We start from the raw sequence: 7723 nt of genomic DNA on the forward strand, positions 1-7723 counted from the left end.
GTAAATATTTTCAATGTGTAATGTTGTTTTTTTCACTTTAACTTTTTCTACAGAATTTTTCATCAAGAAAATTTGTAGTTTTCATTATTCATGAGTTATTGTGTTGTTATTTTTACTGGAGATCACATTTGTCTGTATGTGGAACCTGAACCAAAATGATTTGGACAGCCTGGACTGTTCAGGTTAATTTTTGCACTTTCATCCTGCGGGCCAGAATGGAACCTTTGGCGGGCCAGTTTGACACCTGTGCAGTAGTGTATATGACTCACTACTGCTCAAAAGGCACTATATAAGAAATATACTTACAAAATATGACTCACTTCTGCCTGGGGTAGCACAAATCGACATTTAAACTGTGAAAATACTTAGGGGTCATGCGCATGCGTGCACATCTTCAGTAGCGCTAGGTAGCTCAACTCGACAGGTAGGGTGGCTCGACAGTACACCTGCTCCGGCGGCCCCAATCAATGCATACCTCATACCTCTCCTCCAACACCCCCGCTCTTCCAGAACAGCCCCAATGGGCTCTATGCACAGCCCCACTACTTCCTGAACTTAAAGCAGCTCCTTTATTTCCTGTCTTTCATTATTGGACACACTGATTAATCCAGGTGTGTCTAATTGATCAGTTGTCCCAACTAGAAGCAGCAGACACACCTGGATTAGTCAGTGTGTCCAATAACACTGGTCTACAATTTTTTAGAAATGATTTGTTTCAGAGATTAAATGTGCTAAATGTTACGTATTTTAATAAGATTAATTGGAAAATAAATGACAAAAGTGCCGGTTTGCTGATGTTTTCAAGGTATATGATTAAGTGTTATTACACATATATATTGGTTTATTTACATTTATATAATAGTTCTATAAATCTTCCACTAAATAGAACCTGTAAAGTGAATGTATTCTAATGTGCAGACAGTGTTTTGAAGTAGATCTTGTAGCTCTGAGACAAATATTCCTTTTGAGTCAAACCCATTCTCTCGTTAATTCTTGAATTTCACATTTTGACCCAAGGCTGTATCTTGAAAAGTTCAGCCAACCAGCATTTTTGACTTAATTTTTCTTTATCAGTGACTCTCATGTGGTAAAATTTCATTACTTTTATTCTGGAAGCATTTTCCTTGCAATGAAAGACAGGAAGTAAAGGACCCACCTGAAGTTCAGGAAGTAGTGAGGCTGTGCATAGAGCCCGTTCATACCTGTCTGGCTAACGTTACATTTCCTACTGATTTATGTTAATGACACAACAGTTTGCAGGTGAACTTTCCATCATAATATAGCTAATATAACCAGCTAAGCTCTGGCTTCGTTTCCTGAACAAGTGCCCCAAGCCTCTGAGAACACACAATTCGAGCATGAAGAGGGGTACGAGCGGGGGGGGGACCAAATGGCAGCTGAGTTTGATAGACATATCACCGTTCAATCATTTCAACTGGGCATTTAAAATGATTGGATGTTGTTTTTTCAGTCCTGTCCATTCTACAGGTGACTAAATTTTTTTATTTTTGTGTTAGAGCTTTTAAATTAATTGGTTGTAATCGGGGTGTCAAGGGGATTTTAAGCAATTTGTAAAAAATGCTCCAGGAAAACATCTCGCACCCCACCTTTAAGAACTATCTGGAAATTGACTCTTTTGTACAGTTTCCTTAAATGTCCTCTCAGAGTTATGTAAACTGCGCTTCATAGGGAACGTGTGAATCTGCAGACTGCCAAGTTCGCTGGGGTCATGTATATATGTTTGCACAAAGGTGTGTGAATTGGAACCATGTTGTCAACGTTGTAACCTAAGTGTTGCTGAATGTAAATAGGCAAAATGTTATGCATATTACAATGTGGTACTTCTGTGTTACATGGCAGTGATTGTGCAAGAGACATTCTAAACGGACATCAGCATCATGAATCGAACTATTTATGTGCCTATTTTATTATCTCGTACCTAATATATACGTGTAAGTATGTGTGTGTGTGTGGCTTTTTTCCTGAACTTGTGCACCTTTATAAACCTTGGTCACACTACACTAGTATGTATCAGGATTTATTAACAGGTGAATCTGGTTTGCAGCTGGATTCTGTCGACCACACACAAGCATACACACTCACAAAAATCGCACAGTTGTATAAGTTATTGCTCTGTTTATTTGCACATCTGTCTAGACCAACTCTCAGCGAGTGTGAGTCTGCAGGATATACATAGTGTGTGTGTGTCTCTGTGTGTGTGTGTGTGTCACTGTTACTGTAAAACCCTTATGTTGTGCCTGAACGATGCATGAGAGAACACAATGCTGGAATTCCAAGCATGCTGATATCAACTTCCTGTGTTTTCGGCCCATCGCTAGGTACAACTTCCTGTCTGATGAGGACGAGGAGCAGTTTGACACAGTTAGTTTGACAGTGGTGATCCCCCCCATAAAAAGACGTTAGCATCAACTCGGCCTTGGATGTTGCATTTGAAGGCAAGAGGAAGGTGATTTTATGAGTTTTCCCAGCGTTCCAGGTTTTTTTTTTTTTTTTTTTGCAGATGTCCAGCCCTTGAAATAGTCACATTCCTCAGACACAATCAGAGGACTATTGTTCCCTGAAGTGGTGGGTACAGACAGAGTGAGTAAGTGAGTGTGTAAATGAATGAATGAATGAGTGACACACTGGAACGATACTCATCAGTGAAGAGACATAAGAGGTACACATACAGGACAAAGGTGAACGCTGACGAAAAGGCAGCGTGTATGTGCTTGATGAAGGGTGGCCATCTGTGTACAGCATGTCCCTGTCCCCTTTGTCGTACATAAAAACAGGAAAATAAAAGTGCTGGAAGGTGTAGGGAGTGCGTGGCGCCACACGGATGCTTGTGTAACCTCCTGTTCAAAGGCCTCCTGTTTCCTCGCTACTGTTCATCAGGGAGCCCAGACCAAACTGAAATCCAGTTATATGACACTTATAGAATAATTTGGGACGACACAGTTAAAAATAACATGAACACGCTTTCAGTAACACACTTCTGACTAGAAATAAGAAGATTTACACACTTAACCCATAAAGACCCAGTGCTACTTTTGTAGCAGTTCCCAAATGATTTTTTTCTCTATTTTTAACTTTATGGTCAATATTTTGCTGTGGCGGACCATGCATTTCACTCCTAGGCCTTCGGTAGTGCTCTGTCTGAATCAATCCACCACGCAGTAACTATTTTATGGTTATGAAAACCATTTTATTATGCAGAAATGCAGTATAAAGAGCCGTTGCATCACAGATAGATAACTCCTGCAGCCACAATAAAGGCCTTTACTGAAACAAACTAAACAAACCTGGGGTGCACAAGTCTCCTACAGCAGCTACAGCTGCGACACACAGAAAAAAGCATCAATAATAACCTCATTAACTTGAAATATTATTTAGGAAAATAGCAACATTTTACTCAACAAAAATTCTGATTATTGGTACACCAAATCCATCCTCCTTTCTTTCTTCTAAAGGAGTTTAACTGCTCTGTTGCACAGATTATCCCTGTGGGCACCGGGGGCAGTGAGTGGAGTGAAAGTGACGGACAAATCCTTTTCCTGGTTGTGACCGGCTTGCTAGCTTAGGAATTGTCCGACCTTTCTTGACGATGTCCAGCTTTTCTTGAAAAGCCCGTCTTGGAAATGGCTTTGACAATAAATCTGCTTCCAAATCCATTTCTTCTCCTCCCTCAGCCATTGTGGGTGGACAACACAGCTGTTAAACCAACACAACTATAATTCTGTTCATGCAGCTGGCTACAGATGCAGTTTGCTAGCTTTGGCTAGTACGCTCTCTGACCATCCAGTCAAAGTTTGTGAATACGCTGACATTACCGTACGCCAGGGCGGCTGCTGGTCTGTCAGACAGGGGAAGCTCATTGTCGGCTTACATCAAAAAATTCTCAAGTTATTTAAACATAAATTCAGCCCTCTGTTCCATAAGCATTGTCTGCCTTCATGTGCACTTTGCTGGATAGATAGTTCACTCCGACCTAGCCAACAGTATGATTGATTTAACTATCTACAAAACGATATTAAACATGAACAAAAAATGATTGAATTATGTAACTGAAACAAGAAAACGTTGAAATTGTTAAATTGAAACAAGGAAGTACAATGAGTCTGTTTTATTTACAGTGCAAGAAATGAACAAGTAATTTCGTAGTGGTTTCTCTCTCCATTTCATAGCAGGATGTGCGACGGTATTAAACTGAACTCTGTCAGTGAAGGAGTAGATCTCAAAATAGCTGTCAATCAAACGGGATTCAGCCTTTCAACTGATCCTCCAATCAGCACGTGGAAGCTCAGCGTCCAGCCCAGCCGAGCTCCGCCCATAGCTCCATTCACCCCCAGAGACACTGAGCGTCCAGGGGCGGGACAACATTGTGGCATTTATCCAATTACCGTCCAGTTTTGAGGCAATGAAAAAACACTGTTCCACTCAGTCCCACTGAAGTGCATGGACGCTGAGCGTCTACGGGCAAATGCACTGAGCATAGATCGCATGAGAAAACAGCGCAACGGGAATGTATGAGAAGTGAACAACATCGAGTCTGTTGGTTTGTGATAAAGCTGATTCTGAACGAACTCGTCTGTGAGATGAACGTGTTCTAACACATTTGTAGTCAATGAAATGTCAACACAACCATACATATTTGACCATTTAATTTTCGTAATTTTAGGAGAAGCTGAGCTTCCCTTACAGTCCTTGAGAAATAGCTGCCGTACGCCTGCTAGAGGGCCTTGGTGTGGCCAACTCAAAATCTGATTGGTTGAAGCAACAGTTTCATCGAGCCTTATGTTTTGCTGGAGGGCCCGCAGAGCCAATTGCGGAGGTCTCCAGGCAGATTTCTTTGACTTTAACCCTGCCTGTTAACAAATGATGGCTGTAATGTGATTGGTTAAATGCTTTAATATGAAAATACATGTCTGGAAGCAGCACAACTAGGGAAAAAGCTATGAAAGGAAGCAGACAGACCATTTGGAAGTATTCATGGACAAAATATAATTAACATCAGTCTGTGATTCAGAAATTTTTTTAGGCAAGCACAGGAGGCCTTGCAGGCCGTGATGGCCCACCACTGATATTTTGCATTCTTAAGTGAAAATCAGGTATTTTTCTACATTTAATTTACTGATTCATGATTGATGTCCATAAAATCTCAAATTAAAATTGAGGGGTATTATATCAAAAGCTGAGAAAATTGAGGAAAAAGGGACTTTTTCAGTAAAATATATCATTAAGTGAACATAAAAACAAGTGTCTCCATCCACTGTCATTGATCCAACTCCATGGGTTTTACTGGTGAATCAATGTTGTAGAAGATGACACTGTTTCCATGGTAATTATGGAGTCTCTGAACGTCCAAATGGGTCATATCTGATGACCATGAAAAGATGACAAATTGTATTTTACACCAATTATTTACATGTATTGACAGAATTAGTGAATCAATTGTTATTTAACTTTTTATATCAGTAAATGATTTTGGTCAGGAGTCGGTGTTTGGGTCTTTATGGGTTAAAGGGGTCATATTTTGTTAAACCCACTTTTATTAGTCTTTGGTACATTTATTTGTGTATTTGGACTCTAGTAGTTCATAAAGTTTGAATTTGAACCCTCCAGGTGCTGCAAAGATATCTTTATATTCATTGTGGCAAAAATCAAGTGGATTTCTACAACCTGTTTAATTCCCTCTTAATTTGTTACGTCTATAACTAGTTACTTCACGACATTTGCACATATAAAGTCAAGAGTTCTGATGAACATTTCTCCGAGTATGACATAATTGTTTGTCAGCAGCAGCGGTTGTAGTCCATACTGAAAATTTGTCCAAACTTTGAGCCTAAAATGTTCAGTTGTTGGTTGTATTAATGAACACAAGTGGGTGAACAGGACAGAACAGCACAGCCAACAACCTGGAAGGGGTGGGGCATGGAGTGGCTTATTTACATTTAAAGGGCCAGTGCTCAAAACGACCTTTCTGGTGTCACTACTCAGAAATAGGGTTGAAGATGGACCTGTGGAGTTGAATTAATGAAGAATTCAGACCCAAACATAGCATTTACAGTTTATGTAGACCACAAGGAAATGTTTTAAAATGGATAATTCCATTTAAAAAAGCAAAATATCACTCCTTTAAGGGAAAATTAGGTGTTTTTCTGTATTCAACTCACTGATCATGTAGATGTTCCTCAAAGCTCAGACTAAAGTTAAGGGTTATTATATCAAAAACAGAGAAAACAGAAGAAAAAGTGACTTTTTCGGCAAAGATACTGATAACTGAACATGAACCCAGTGTCTCCATTCACTGCCATTGATCCAACTCCATGGGTTTTACTGGTGAATCAGTGTTGTAGAGGATGACAGTGTTTCCATATTCACTACGGAGCCTCTGAACGTCCAAATGGGTCATATCTGATGACCATGAAAAGATGACAAACTGCATTTTACACCAATTATTTACATGGATTGATAGGATTAGTGGATCAACAGGTATTTAACTTTCTATATCAGTAAATGATTTTGGTCGCCAGTGGATGTTTGAGTCTTTATAAGTTAAATTAGTATTTTCTGAACACACACTGGAGTTTCTTAGTCTATACAATAACTAAAGACAGTTTTTTTGCATCTTGAAGCAGCGTGGGAGTTCTTCTCACCGCCATTGCCACTGAAAATATGTGACATGACTCACAGAATCACATATCCTGTTTACAGATGAGATAATGAATTAAAGTTGTACTCATGGTAATTGTTGAAAAGTGGTGACACATTCACGTTATGTTCCGACGAGTGACAGATGATTAGATTAAACAAAACATTACAAAAGTTACATTCATTTGCCATTTTATTGGAATTTAAGCATTAATTAAAGTTGTTTTTATATTTGCTTAATTTGATGTAGTTACTGAGGGTGCTGTGTAGACCCTATACTCTTGTTTGTTATTTCTCTTAAATGAATCATTTTATGGTGATTAAATGACATTTATATAAACTTACTACAATAACAAATCACTATAAACTTCACAGTAAAGCTTAACCATTAAATAATGTTCGTTTTCTTCATCATAGTGTGATCTTTTACCCAAACTTGATCTATAGATTTATTTAAAATACAAAAACATATCCTTTTCATTTTTTTTTTTTTTTTTTTGTATTTTACAGCAGATGTATGAGAAGGAAGATGCATTGACTACTAGCATGTTCTATTTGTTACTAAAACTGAACATAGAGTAAGAACATGCATTTTAACAGATATGATATTTGACCTGAATAAGTGTTACTGTATAAAAACTACAACAAAAGTTTGCTAAACTCCAATTTGCACTTTCTGAACATATTACAATATAAAACCCACTGTAAATAATATAATATATAATATATATTCTAATAGACCGGATCCCTGAACACATCCACTCACTGTATAAATCTCCACTTTGCACTCTGTACATATTACAATATAAATGCATTGTAAATCTCATCCCATTGTTGTCCGTGTCTCTGGTCAAATGTTTGTCTATATTAGGTCTGTATTCAAGTGTGACTGGGTTCATGTTGTTCTGGGTTCATGTTGAAACATGTGTGCAAAGAAAAATCAAAGCCAAATTCCTTGTATATGTTCACGTACTTAGCCAATAAAGCTGATTCTGATACTGACAAAAGTTTACTTTTTTATTTATTTATTTATTTATTTTTATTTGCATTATTATTTAATTTCTGTCTT

The sequence above is a fragment of the Sphaeramia orbicularis genome, chromosome 8, assembly GCF_902148855.1.
Source record: "Sphaeramia orbicularis chromosome 8, fSphaOr1.1, whole genome shotgun sequence".
NCBI lineage: Eukaryota > Metazoa > Chordata > Actinopteri > Kurtiformes > Apogonidae > Sphaeramia > Sphaeramia orbicularis.